A 12,873-nucleotide genomic window follows, 5' to 3' on the forward strand; every position below is an offset into this window, starting at 1 on the left:
ACATCAGCAGGCAGTTCCTGGTAAAACCAATATCTAATACTAAAACATTAATTATCTAAAACATACTTCATGTTCTACAGAGGGGTTAGCTGCATCACAAATCTCAAGTAATCTAGTTATGTCCAAGAAGATTTTTTCTGCACTGTCTGCTCCATTCCTGACCTGCACAAGCATTTGAGGTTTTGTTACCTCCAACCCACTCAAAGTAAATTTCCTGGACATTCTTCCTGAGTTCCACATTAAATTGATGTCACCTAGCAAAATAATTCATTTGTCTTATTCAGATTTTATCTCCATACCCCCAAGGAAACCATTAAAACTGTATGTAGGAAGTAGACTGCGTGAGCAGAAGACAAACATTTCTGCTAGTCAAAGAAAGGTGTGTGAAGTTCCAAATGATCTAAAACTAATTATATTTAGATTAATAGACTAAAATTACTATAAAAAAATTAATATGTAGAGACCAGATTGACAAAAGAACCCCAAAGAAGAACCTGTGTTCCCATGGGATCTGTCAGAGTTCTGAAATACACAGCACTGTCCAGATGCAACAAGGAATACACACTGTACCTTCACTGGCTGCAGCCAGAGCACAGTCAGGCTGTTAATTCATACTTTTCTGGGACTTCTGATCAATCCCTCTCTTCAAGACACAAACACCTAGCGTGAAGACACACCAATACACAGAGGTTATATCTCTTGCGTTTTTCTATTCTGTGTCCAACCCCTACAAAATTCAGAAGACACATGAAGAAAACTGCTCAAGATAATTATACATTTTGACTCCCCAGTGCTCTGGACTTTTCTAGAAAATAAGGATGCTCTATTCATCCTACACTTTCTGATTCTTATTAGTAGGCCTCAGTTTGTGCATTCAGATAAGAATGAAGTTTCTATTACACTGTAAAAATCTTCTTGGCTTACATAAATTCTTCTACTTTTCCTGAATAAAACAAATAAGTATTCATACAGAAAATAATTTTAATTAACATTAAAGCTACCATGATCATATCTGATTTCATAAAAACAAGAACAACACAACTTTCAAGTGTTCAATGTAAGCAAATAACATGCTATATAGCTCCGGAAATGTAAAAACTTAGGCTGTGCTCCATTTCTGCTCCTTATTAAACCACAGTGGCTGTGCTGATTTGTGTTCTTTCAATAAGATAGGACTCTGTGTCAGTGTAATTGAAGCGGGTCACAAAGGAAAACAATCCTATCCAGGTACAAGTTTTAGCTTAGATCTGACATAAGCAAAATCTGCTCAAGTCTTATGTAAGTATTTCACAAGGTTAGGCTCTTCATGGGTAAATAGCTACACAAAAGAGAAGAAATACAATAAGAATGTCATTAGTGATACTGATCTGACACAACATTTTGGATCAAAAGCCTACGATCACAAAAGAATTTGTGAACTAAGACAGCTTTCTTATGTCCAGTCTCTAAAAGCCTGGCTAAAGTCAAACAGCAGCAGGCCCTCTGATTTTTGCCTGATCAGTTTTTGAAATTGGTAGAACAAAAAATAAAAAGATCTAAAAGTTGAGCAACAACTCATTGCTAGACTTCTATTTAAAGGGACTTAACAGCTATCATTGTAGATCTCTCTCTCAAATGTATTACCCACAACTGATGATGGTTTAGATGCTGAATTTATATTTCAAGAGAGCTGTCAAAACCACTATTTCATCCACTGATGTTGGCCTTTGGGGATTTCTCTTGCCCCTTCTGTCAGACTGAGATCCATCTTTTCATTCTGTTACATGCATTTTACTTCTCAGGCCATCATATCTTCTCAGCAGGATCGGGTGCTATTTTCCACAATACAGCTTTGTCATTACAGATGCACTAACATATCTTCATCTTTGACCATCTCTGTGACACCTTGCTGCTAAAGGTTTAGTTCCAGTTCCCCTGCAGCATTCTTCACTGCCTGCCTTAAGCAGACAACCTTTTGTACAGTTAATCAGCTCCTGCTTTTTAATTTACTGTTTTTTAACTGTATGACTAAAGTGATCCAATGCCCCACTGACAAAGTAGAACCCATTGTGACTTCCCCACACGGGCGAGCACTGTTTCCACTGTATTTTATGCATACCCCACTCTTAATATTGTTTGAAAAACCTTGGGCTTCCTAAATGTGAGTTTTACTGACAGACAGCATTAAGAAGGAACCTTCGATAGTGAGGCTCATACACATCTTCCAAGAGTTAGCAGTCACCTATTCAAGTTGAAGAGATCCTTCCTACATTGTGTCAGTCATGTCTGACGACTTCCTGACAAAAAAGTGGTTTTACTTCTCTTGGTACTTCAGACACAAAGTAGCAAGAAATTGAACAGCAACACTGACATGAAGTGACTACTTCATTAGTTTAGCCAATGTATGCAGCCAATCCACATTTTGTTTTGGTATTTTTCCATTTTCAAAAATGGAGTATAACATCAATATATCGCCTCAGAATTTTAAAAATCTTAAAAAACCTTTAAAATCTTTTAAAAATAAAGACCTTTAAAGAGATATCATTTCTGAAGTGTTTCCTTTATCGAGTTCATTCTGTTTGATGCTGCATGTTAGAAAAACAAGAGATTTTTCAGGTCTTACCAAATCCCATATATAATCTTCACTGTTTGTTTACATTTCAGCATGACATGTTTAAGCACCAGAACATGTAGAGTTTTAGAGAAACTACTATACCCTGTGTTCTTATAGCAGGCACAGTGTATTTATACAGACTGTTACTGCAAGTGCTCTATCTCAAATTACATACAACAACCACTAATTCAGCAAACAATCCTTTCTTTGGCTGTCTGTTGGCACACTGCTAGTTAACAATTAATTGACTTCAACAAGATTGTTGCAGAGCAGGTGATGTGATGCTGCAGATGATTCAACCAAGTTTCATTTCTGTGCACAGTTGCTGAAAACTAAATGTTTTGTTGCTTTCCTTTTTTGTCATTGTATTTTTAATCAGATAAGTATTACAACATTAATTACAGGAAATACATAAAGTACAGTAGTAACTCCTCTTACTAAAACATCTTCCTCACAGCTGTGGGAAATCAACTCACCATTGATATCAGGCCAACACCTGTAGATTTCTTTTCTGCAATGCAGTCAGAATGGAACTTAGCTAGAAGACTAGGTTATGAGGTTTTCTTTTGTTTTTGTTTTTTAAAGCAGCAGCAAATAAAAAGCTTAACACAGATTAAACAATTAACATTCATGTGATAAATACTTGCCTATATTTCCTTCACTTTGAACATTTTATTCTTTTTTTCCACTTTTTATTTTTGTGTAGTAGAATTATCTTTCAAGTAATACACTTTAAGGCTGCTCCATTTATGGTTTTGAAGAGGCCTAAATATTATGAGATTATATATTTTAATATTTTTTTAATCTGACTGGGACAAAGCTTAAGGCAAAGACTTCCACAACATTAAGATCTTCAGAAAGCATTTTAAGGCAATTGTATTTCAAAACCTCTTGAAAACCAGGTCCTCTAAGGAGGTATCAATCTCAGTACATAAAACCACTGCGGTTACAGCCTAATGGCCTAGCCAGTTAGTTATCAGACCAAACAAGACAAGCAGTGCAGAGGAGATTCATTCAGTCTACTCTGAGAAAAAAATAAAATCCACACCAGTAATTTTACCAATTTTTTTTTTATTAATTCTACAGAAAATACATTGAGTGGGATAAGGCTAAATCAGCAGCTGAGAATGCAATTTAAATGTGGATAACATGAGAAATGTGTAATTTATTACAGGCTGTGCCAAAAAGCCTGTCATAATAACCGACAGCAATGAGTAACAATCACTTGGTCAGTTATCTCAGGCTGAATAGCCCCACCAACATTCTGCTTTCATTTCATGCTTGATAATGCCTGTAAGAGCACTACTATTTAAAAAAAAAATTTTTTTTTGTTCCTCCAAGTCATGATTATCTGAATGTAATGGACATCAAAATAACGTTTCATCTAAGTGTGTATCTTCTTTTGTCCTGTGATTTTAAATCTATCACCTCAATCATATTAACTAAATTCATTGCTTAAGTTAATTTCAAGTTCAAGTAAAAACACCTGTTAGTTTATAGATTATTTTGCATCTTGTTATCAAGACAGTATCTTTCCCGTTATGTGAAGATTACCAATGTTAGAAAATAACAAATCTGCTCTAAAATGTGTACTTTTCCTTATCTCATTTGGTCAGATAGATCAAGCTCTTACTCCAAATGGGCCAAAGCCACGTCCTGGCAAAATTAAACAGAAGGTTAGGTTTGAAATTAGCAATTAATTTCTTCATTTGAGGTTAGCCCAAAATGTATTCACAAATACAAAATTTCTACATTCTGTGAGAATGGGGAAGGATGTCTGCATTCAAGGTCTACATCTAGACTTAATTCTGTGGTGATGGCTGAAATGAGCCTCCCATTTACACTGCTGTTATTTATTAATATTACCTAATTTACAACAACGTATTCCAGATTAGTCACTACATTTGCACCAGATTCTAAATGTAATACATAGCTATTTATATACAGAAAAATCCTAGAGTTTTCTACACTATTTTTATGAGCTTTCAAAAGAATGAGCTTCCTGCTATACTATGTTTACAATCATCAGCAATAAAATTTTACTATGTTCTGAGCTTGGGAACACTGTGCCTAATTGCTGTGAGGAGTGATTCATAGAGATGCACAAAATCTTGGCAGCTAAAAAAAAAACCAAGCCAAACTTGCCTGTTTTCATTACTGGCTATGAACTCTGACCAGATATGCTCTGATCTAATAAACCTTTCAAGAAAATCTGCAGACAGTAAATGTGTCAAAATCAGGTGCAGTTCAGTGGCTGAAGCTGAGGTTTTACACAGGTGTTCTGATGTTATCGGACATCAAAATGAAACTCAGCTTGAAAAATCTCACCTACATAGAAAACAAATGTAGTAACAAATCTCACTTTGAAGAATTGAAATTCTGTTTAACAAGAGATGATGGAGAGAGATAGCAGCAAGGATACTCAGAAGAAAGAACTTCCCCACCCACAAACATTCTGCTCGTGTGAACAAGAAAAAACTCAGCAAAACTCAGCATTACCTTTTCCAGAAAATCTGGTGAAAACTCTCACTGCCTATGGGAGCTTACAACATTTATTCTATGACAGTTCGTTCTAAGAAGAGTTAAGGTATCTAATAAGAGCTAAATATGTATGTCATTTATTTTGAAAATGAAAAGATTCCCATTGTGAATTACTGCAAGTTGACACAATGGACAGGAATTCTTGCTTTCAAATGCGTGCTTTGCAGCAATGAAGTTGGTAGTTAACAGCCATTAAAATAGGTCCTACCACTCCTATTTCCTCAAAAACTTCTCACTGCAGAACAGATACTGCAGGATGGATGGCAATACAGAAGTTACTTGATACATGCTGCTGTTTAGCCCTGCTCCAGTCATAGACTTTTTCTAAACAGTAGCCTTCTACTAGCCCCTTTCTACACTTGAGCAGTGATGGTATTATTCAGAAAATGGGTTTCTCAGCAGGAGAGGTATGACAACAAAACACGACTTTGGCTCAGTTGTCGAAGCTGAATATCAGGCTGGAACAGGACTCAATATTCCTTATAATACATGCATTATCTGTTTGAATTCTTCTACTTCCTAGGAAGATTAAAGCATCAATGCAAATCAGACAATCCTAGACCACCTAGGATCCTGCTACATCCATTTACAAGTGGAAATGTGTGTAAAAGTAGAAACCAACCTCTTGCACGCTGACCAGAGTACATCTCATTCAATCTAACCAACTGAAAGTCATTAACATTCGCAAACACTTTTCTGGTAGGTACACTGCTTCTGAAATGTACTTTGTCTGCAGAGTTTTAGAACAGGCAGTTCCCTTGCCCAAACATCCCCACCTCCTGCTGAATTCCCAGGCTGACAAGTTGTTTTCACGTTTTCACTTTTATAGCAAAAATAGTTGTTATTCTACTTGCTTTTCAATACTGCATATTTTGCTGTTGCTTTTATTCGTAGTAACAATTTAAACTGAGCAGCTACTTATCCATGGATTCCATCAATTAGAATGTAATAACGCCAGAGTTTCCACTGCTTTATGCTCAGAGCGTCATACTACAACACACTGTCAGGTCCAATTACATGACTGATACATGAAGAAAAAGGGTAACAAACAAACAAAAATAAGACAGCCTACTTTCACTCTGGCTATTCTACTGCATTATTTTCCAAGGGCTTCTCATAAAGGCAATTATAAACATATCAAACACTCCAAAAACCAAATTACTCTCAGGCCTTGCTCTGTTCAAGATCCATCTTTCCTATGTGTGTTTGCCAACGTCATTTCCCATGATATCACTAAATGTATCCTCAGACCTCTAAGGTGAGCATACATACCTTGCCAAAAAAATATAATGCCAAAAGCTAGTATTAGTGAAAAAAAAAATTGTTCTATAATAACATTGTGGTTTATGAGTAAAGATAAGTATTTTAGCCCTACCAGAGTAAAATAGCCAGAATTTTCTTACTGCTCAGCCTTAAAATTGCTAGGTCAAAAATGTCAAGACCACATACATAACATGTTCTGAATATGTATTTATACACTAAGCATTCCTGAAGCATCTTTTGCTTGAAGGACTAAGCTTTACAGACTTTACTGCTCTTTCTTGCTTTACTTCCAGATGAAGCTTGATAAAGAAGATCCATAACTGTTAATCAGTAAATATGCTAATCCTTGTACTAGTTGCTTGGTCAAGTGACTGGGGGGGTTCACTGAAGTTGGAAGTAGCAGCAGTCTCTTCCTGACCCATGATGAAAATGAAAAATGCTAAGCCAACCAGCAAAAACTGGACAGTAAAACTGAGAACAGCAGTATACCCTAAAACTTAAGAACGAACGTTGGGAATGAGAGGCTGTCTAATGTCATTAAAAAGTGGAGCACTGATAATGTCAGTATCTGTGGTGACTCTGACGTGTTGGCAGAAGTACAGGATGAAAATCTGAAGACAGAAAGAGATCCAAACTGTCAGCGTGAGACATTAACGCTGGAGGGGTTTTCTAGATGACTAAAACAAGTGAGACCAGTGTGAAAGAGCCTGCAGCAGAACAAGAATGTCAGCTAGCAGGTGGAAACCTCATATCCTATTCTACCTTTCCAAGGTAATAAACAGCTAGCCATTGTGTGCAAAGGCCTGATGGAAATAAGAAAAGGCTCTCAGAAACCTCAGGGACAGGTCTACTCAACAGACTGTCTGCAGCACAAGTTGCTGGAGACTACTAAGAGTTCCATAATGCAGTATGAAAAGGGGCTTTCACACAGTGGGTTTGCACACAGTGAAGAGGCAGTATCATCAGTAAACTATTAAATCATGGGTGTCTATTACTTTGGCTAGCCTGAGCCACAAGGAGCAAACAGGAGAAGTCTTGGACAACATATAAAATATATGATTAATACATATTAGCAGCAAAGCATTTTATTTTCATTAAAAAAAGTCAACACAAGCTGCTTATTTTGTTTATTAAAGCAAGTATCATTGCTGAATATGGCAGTTACTTCATTTGATGCTTCAGAAACCGCTGACTTTTTCCCTGATGAAATACAAAAAAAGGAAAGAATTTTATTTCCTGTATTCTTCTGGGAAATTTGCAAAGCTAGTCTTGCTAATGCTGAGCAAGATTTGATGAATATTCTAAATCCAAACATTTCTTTCAGTACTCTCAAGCTCATGCATATTTGAGTAGCTTGATGAGCTTTACATATAGTTATTCACTAGCCCAAAATGTGTCAAGCTCATTTCTCCACAGGACAGTAAATGGCCATTTTTGTACAATCAAAATAATTTGAACCATTTGTGATTTAACTATGTAATTTAAGTCCACATATCTACAGAGTTAAGATTTGTGATTACAGAATGCTCACACGATTCACTTTTTTCTTTGATAATATTCCGAGTCACCAAAACTCATTCTCATACAAAACAGTTACTTCAGATATACAGCAATTCTTAATAATAAAAACATATATTTTATTAATAAAATATGAATATACATTTATACATGTATATACATTTACAGATATAGCATGCTAAAAACTCACTAATGTGGATAAAGTTTTCTTTACTTGAAAAAATGGAATGATAATCTTTTTAATGTAACAGCTTTTCACTGAGGATCCACTAAATATTGTGGCTATGAGGACAATGACATTCCAAGCATTGAGATACAATATCAAATCAAGTTGCTTGGAAAAATTTAGGCAAGGTATATTAAACAAGTTGTGTCATATAACTCAGATGATGAATATTAATGAAATACAACAAACCCATGGCTATCTATAGTAGAATAGTCTATATCTGTGACATCTGTTAAACTGTAGAAGAGATTTTTTAATAATTCATTTGTAATTTCACATCACTACAGAATAATTTCTAAGTTCCGTTACTAGCAATAAAGAAAAAATGCAATGACCAACATTATAACATTCTTTTCAAGCTGTGATTTCCTCTGAAACCAATAAAGAGCAGCTGAAAATAGTAGCAGGCCATCAGAAGACAAGAGTGACCCATTAAAACTTTCTTTTTAAAGCCATATTTAGACAATGATTTGAACAAGTTAAGAAAGTATAACTTCGTATGGACAATACCCTATCACTGGTGAATACTTGTGGGAGAAAGATGAATGTATATGAGATTCTGTTCAGCTTCAGTCAAACTATACGTCCACCAAATCTGGAGGTAGCGCTACCATCAGTTTTAACAAGGGAAATCAAGCCACCATAGGCTGATGTTACTACAGTTACTAAAGCAGTCAGTCTGCAATAAGAAAATAGTAACCGCCTCAAGGGCACGGAAGTAAATCACAAGATACTATAAACCAAAACCTAGTTAAATGCTTGTACAAGTGAGAAAATGGGCAGTCTCATTTCACAAGTACTCTTTGGAATATTAATATACTGCTCTAAAATATTAATCACATTGTACATTATTTTACCCGCAGCTTCTGCGGTGAATCCTGAACAATGCTGGCCTCAACCTGGGCTTGAATGAGAAGGTTCTTTGTCCAGTAGTTAAAATATATATATTTAAGGTAATTAGAAGTTCTTACCTTTAATTATTTCATTTTCTTGAATTGTTTTTCTGAAATGGATGGAACTCCTTTCAAATATTCACTGTTACAATAACATTTCAAGTTGCTCATACTGGGGAGTAGTGTTCAGAACAGCTTAATTCTTACCTTATAAGCAGTGAATTGAAAACAGAACCACCATCTCCTCAGTAGTACCTAGACTCAGATGGATCAATTTATTTACTTGCAATATTTTTCATTATCAGATATTTTTAATCTGAATTTTATTATTTTGTAAAACAAAGAAACAAAGCAACCACCACCAAGAATCTATCATACTTTTCATATATATGTTCCCCATATCTAAGAGCAAAATCCAGTTGCAGAACTACTCTACCATTGCAGTAAGTGCATTTACTGACCTTCACTGATACATAAACGTTAATATTCCTTTGCCACTGAAAGAATTGACACTGTAAGAAACAAAAGGTGAAGAGCAGTGTGTAACTAGAAACTAGACTACATTTAAATATAAACTAGAAAAAGGAATTTCCTACACAGAATTCTTCCCAGGAGCACAAAGCAGTATGTAGCAGTCTTCTGAGAAGCAATTTAAATATATCACCAAGCAGGAGAAGGTTTGAAATTAGTTATCTGTATCATGAAAATAAGCACACCTCACTGAGAAGATACATACATCTACATAAAATAAATACCTTGCAGTATTCCTTATAGAATAATCCGACCTTTTAACGTGAAAAGCTTAGAAATCGAAAGTCACATTTTTTAATTTAAATGAATCTTAGAAATCATGAGTCATCGAGGCAGGAAATGACAGAAGTTAGTGACAGTGCACTCAGTAATACAAAGGAATTATTGCCTAGCCTTGGTACAAGTACCCACACATTAGAAATATCCTGTGTTTTAAAAGCGGCATTAAACCTTGATTCTTCTCTAGTAATTAGAGTGCACCTGTTCAAGCTTAATGATCAGTGACAAGTTCATATTTTTACAGGTAATGTAAATATTCAAAGACACTGCCCAAAACAAAAAGAAATATTAAAATGAGAAGAATAGATGATGGGTAGAAATTAAAAGCATCCACTCAATGCTTCAAAATAAAGCTTATTACCATTGTTCATAATATCTAGGCCACTCTCCCAGACTAGTCAATGGCTTGCTTTATAGATGAGACTAAAATTATATTATTTGTAATCATTCTAGTAAAAAAAAATTCGACAGTTCACAGTCTGCTGTTACAAGTTTTAACACCTTGAAGCAAAGAGGCTGAAGCTAAAAAGCAGTCACTCTTCGACAAAAAGTTACAGCTATATATTAATCTTTATATATTTTCTCCCCTCCATCTCTTATTTCTAGGAAGAGAAAATGGTGCAGCTTTACAGGGAGCCAGTACATCATGTAGCTATGTTTTAGAGATAGGCCTTGGAAAAAAAAAACTAGCTACCTGATGTGTAGTTATTTTAAGAAGCTGAATATATCACCAGAAAAGTCTGTTCTGCATTCCCAGCGCCAGGACAATATGTCACTCTCAGAGTGAATGCATTTCTGAAGCCTGCAGGCAAGGATCCACTAGTGACAGTGCATATCAGCACAGAAACTAAACAGGAAAGATACAGTGGAAAGTGCAAAACGACTACAGAGAGGCAGAAAACATGCTGAAGAAAAAATGTTGAAATGGACTACTTTCCTGTCCTCATCAGGAAAAGCAAGATGGGAATGAAGTACAAAACAGATCAGAGGTAAAGGCAGAGGAAATTAACTTGTTACAGAAGCAGAAGCCTAAATACAACTAGAGCAGGAAGAAAAAGCAGCTATCTAGAGGATAGGTGGCAAGTAACATTGGAAAGGCATTAAATTAAACAAATTCTTAACTGCTAGAGGACCTTGAATTCACAATATGTCAGATACTGAGAATGGTGCACAGCGTGTAATAAAAGTCTTGATTCCACAGGAAGAATAACAGCTTGAAGTGCAACAAGGATGCATTAATGCTACCACCAAGACACCACTTATAGCCTCACCCTAAATTTGCACCTCACATCCAATCGCACCCCCAAACAAAATGTAGTGGTGCAGATGGCTGATGGAGATACACTCATAAACCTCCTATGGGATCTTCAGAATGCTATTTCTCTCCCTTGCCCTTGAAATTTTGCTTTATATGTAAGTCCTATTCAAAGCAAAGCCTTTCCCTCTGTCTGTGCCTCCCAAACTCTACAGATTTGCTGTGTACCCCCAGACATGAGGTATGACACTGTTTTAAGGGAGAATCATCTCTCACTCACAGCAGAAGCTCAGCCTGACCAGGAGAGTAGCAATGAGGCTATCTGAGCACACATTCTGTGCTGTCCCTGAACTGCAAACAAGCCCATTAAAGTTGTATCATTTTTCTGCAAGATGAAAAGTGGGAAGCTCATTAAGTATAAAATATTGATACTGAGCAAAATTAACCACAGCAGTAAAAAAAAATTCTTCAGTTGTCTGTTCTACCTAAACTAGTAGTTTTAAGTCAGATACTCTGAAATTGCTTATGAAAATAATCTTGACATAACTGGTAGTGCAACTATGTCGAGAAAGAACTCATCATATCACAGAATGATTGAGTTTGGAAGGATCCTCCTGAGGTCATATCAGTCACTCCCCCTCCCATTCCCTCTGACTCAAACAGGGCCACCTAGAGCAGATTGTCCAGATCTGTGTCTTTTAAAATCCCCGAGGAAAGTTAACAAAAATGTTACACTACATTAAATTGTAAGAGCTATATAAGGAGGATTAGGATAGAAGTAGAGGAACAATGTCATTCCAAACCAAAAACAATCATTCCTGTATTTAAGCCTTCAAATCCTGTTGTTTCAGGATCTTCAGTATCAGGGCTCAAGTGTACAAAGCATAGGAAGGGAGGCTAGTTATCTCTTCATCCACTCCATAGAACCATATTAAATAACATTCTTGGTCACCTTCCCACAACAAGTAAGCATTCTGGCTTATTATATCCTTAATTAACAAGTCTATTAATTTTTGTCTCTGATTGAGACAGTTATACATGCAAATTACTTCCTACAGCTTTACCAGGCAGGTTTGTTTTTCTATTAATACTGGCAGCCAGGATCTCCCATCACACCTCATAACAGCTCAGAGATTTAGAGCCTTTTTTTTGAGCTATTTAAAATTATACACACACAGCACGTAGCTCTATGTATTACATCCTATCCTTTACTTTTCCATTTGCTGAACAAAACTCAAAATATAACATTTTAGCTTTTCACCTCAAGGTTAAAACTTACTTGAATTTACTAAATGTGTTTAAAAATACTGAAAAAATGATTGGCACACAAATATATCTAACATGACTGTACAAACCTGCTCTTCCTTGGAAACCATACAAAAACAACCAAAATCATATCGCCTGTCAGCATCATTTGCTGAGTCGCTGCTCTTCTGTCACTGCCTGTAGTGCAATGGTTGCAAGGAAAGTATGCTAATGAGCAACAAAAAGTAATTTACTTACTACCCTCCAAATGAGGGTAGTTCACTTTTTGCAGTGATAGGAGTTCTTTCTCTGGCTCTCTGCTAGCTGTTTACATACAGAGCAGTTTTCAGCTTATAAAAGAACCTTAAAATGAACAATCATACCCCTATATATTCAAATGGCATTAGGTTTTGTCTCATGCCTGACATTTAGACCTCAGTTAACGGCCACACAGCCTTTTTGACGAGGATCACCTTGCATTTCTTGCCAGGCCAAACCTCTCATAGGTATTGCTTATTAAGAGATTGGG

This window comes from Cyrtonyx montezumae, unplaced genomic scaffold (assembly GCF_038088225.1).
Source record: "Cyrtonyx montezumae isolate F1298 unplaced genomic scaffold, pur_monq_1.0 scaffold_6, whole genome shotgun sequence".
In the NCBI taxonomy this organism is placed as follows: domain Eukaryota; kingdom Metazoa; phylum Chordata; class Aves; order Galliformes; family Odontophoridae; genus Cyrtonyx; species Cyrtonyx montezumae.